This window comes from Callorhinus ursinus, unplaced genomic scaffold, assembly GCF_003265705.2.
Source record: "Callorhinus ursinus isolate GAN/ISIS: 27379988/994484 unplaced genomic scaffold, GSC_fseal_2.0 scaffold1, whole genome shotgun sequence".
In the NCBI taxonomy this organism is placed as follows: domain Eukaryota; kingdom Metazoa; phylum Chordata; class Mammalia; order Carnivora; family Otariidae; genus Callorhinus; species Callorhinus ursinus.
Genome location: NW_027397063.1, coordinates 85,750,797 through 85,753,191, shown reverse-complemented (window position 1 = coordinate 85,753,191; position 2,395 = coordinate 85,750,797).

Sequence of the window (2,395 nt, the reverse complement as noted above, 5' to 3'; positions counted from 1 at the left end):
GGTCAAGTTGAAGGGGGCCTTTCTCAGTAAGACATCTTCCTGTTGTTTTCTGTTTCTAGGATTACTGAAAAGAAAAAGTCTCTGTCAAGCCTGTGTGAAATCAGAATTTCCCTACATGAGTTTTTATTTCCCCCCTTCCTTTGTTTTTATTACTGGTAATGTTTAATGTAAAAATACGAATGACGTAAGCCAGGATCCGGGAACCAACAGATGGTGGCAGATACAAATCTAAAACAAACTTGGTTTTTAACTTTACCCTATTTTATTGTGTGAGATACAGGTCATTTAAAACCACTCCGACAAATGCATCAAATGTGTCAATACATTTGAAATTTCAGCAGTCGATTACAGTTACTTTCCAAGGGATGACAGTAAAGGAGGATTTTAGCATGTCTCTCAACTATCTGGCCCTTTGCAAAACTGTCGCGCAGAATGTGCCTCAGTGAGCCCAGCCTCCTCTCTTAACGTATTGCTGCTTTTTCTCCTGGCATCCTCCGTTTGCCACTCCAGGCCTCCTCTGCCACCCCACGAAAAACACATTGGCAGTAAAACGTTCGCTCACTCCATAAGCAGAGCCTACTCTGGGTCGGATACTGTTCCAGATGGGAGATTCGAAGAGGAGCAAGACACAGCTCCTGTCTTTGATGGAGGCTTAACCTGTAAGCCAGAGAACACCCCGGGGTAAGGGCCGCCAGGGAGGAGGGACCCAGATACTCAGGGAAGGCTCCAATGGACTATGCCTGCCTCGGAGAACAGATTTGGAGCCTGAATTTTTAGCCTGGGGAGTTAGCTGAAAAAAGAGGAGAGGGAAGAGTGTCCCAGGTAGAAAAACAAGCTCAAAAGTCTCCAGGAATGAAGGATGGAAAAAGCCTAGGGTTGGCTCCAGCAGTGAATTCTGGTTTACCTGGAGCAAAAGGTGTAGGGGATGGAGGTAAGGAATGGGTCTGGTGTCATTTGAGGCTTAAGATTCATAAGGGTCAATCTATTTTCCCTCCTGGAATTTGATTACATTTTAAGGGAAGGGTTGAATACTTAAACTGGGGATAAAACCATCAATGGAATTTTAGATTTTTTTTTGGCATTTAAAAAAAATTTAAATTCAATTAATTAACATGTAGTGTATCATTAGTTTCAGAGGTAGAGTTCAATGATTCATCAGTCTTATACAACACCCAGTGCTCATTACATCCCGTGCTCTCTTAATGTCCATCACCCAGTTACTGCATCCCCCATTCCCTCCTGGAATTTTAGATTTTGTTAATAAAATTTAGATCCTGTCCTTGGGACAGGGCCTAATAGGTATTCTTGAAATTACATTGTTCGTGGCTTCTTCCCTATAAAATAGGTCTTTCTGTAATACTGTGTTCTAGAATGACTCAAGAACCTTTTGCGTAGGGGCTCCTAAAAATGACCTTGGAGAGCCCACTTCCATGCCAGGGAGACGGAATATTCTATATACCTGGAGTACTATTTTAGAAGTCACAATTGGGCATCTTTTTCTTTTTGCATTTTCTTTTCAAATTAGAGCAGGGTGTGGCCCAGGTTTACCCAGGAACAGACAGCAATGGAACCAGACAGTAGCCCCCCACTACAGCCCCACAGCTGACCAAGGTCAGTGGGTTAGGTGGGAAAGAAAAAAAGACCACTGGCGATGAACCCAGCCACAACCAGCAGCCCTGGCTATCCCAACCTGATTCCACCCTCACCTCAGGGGCCTTTGTCCTTTGGCTGGTCCTCTGCCCCACCCCCCCAAGATTTAGCTCCATAGTCATTGTCATGCAACTCCACCTTTTAGAGATGAACACAGAGCCATTCTCTGGAGGGTCATCCCACGAAATGGTTTCACTTTTCCCCCCACTAACTGCGCTGACTTCAACTTCCAAGTCTTAAGAAAACACTGCTGGATGGTGCTCCAGGATGTGGTCATTTAGCCAAGTGAAACCCCACCCAGCTTGGGAGGCCCCTCCAGGTCCTTTGCAGAGGAGAGCCCTTGCAGGCAGAATGGGAAGGGCCAGAGGGGGCGCGGGAGGCAAGACACAACCCAGGATGCAGGACTCAGGACTCAAGGGACAGAAGAGCAAACAGAAGTTCGGTGGGGGCAGGCAGAAAGAAGAGAAAGGCAAGAGTAAGAAACAACACACAGGAAGCCAGGGAGATAGAAAAGGACCAAGTATAAGGAAGGCAGACGTGTGAGCGCCAAGCAGAAAGAGTTTGCACATTGCTTAACTTACAGTGGGTAAGTAGTGGGTTACCACGCTCACTCTAAAAACATCTTTTTTTTTTTTTCCAATATGTGTTCGGGAAATTCCTCTCTATATACAAACTTGAACAGGTACTCCAACTTCCCATACCAATTCAGGCTTACACAGACCTTCCATTTTCCCCTTGTCCCTGC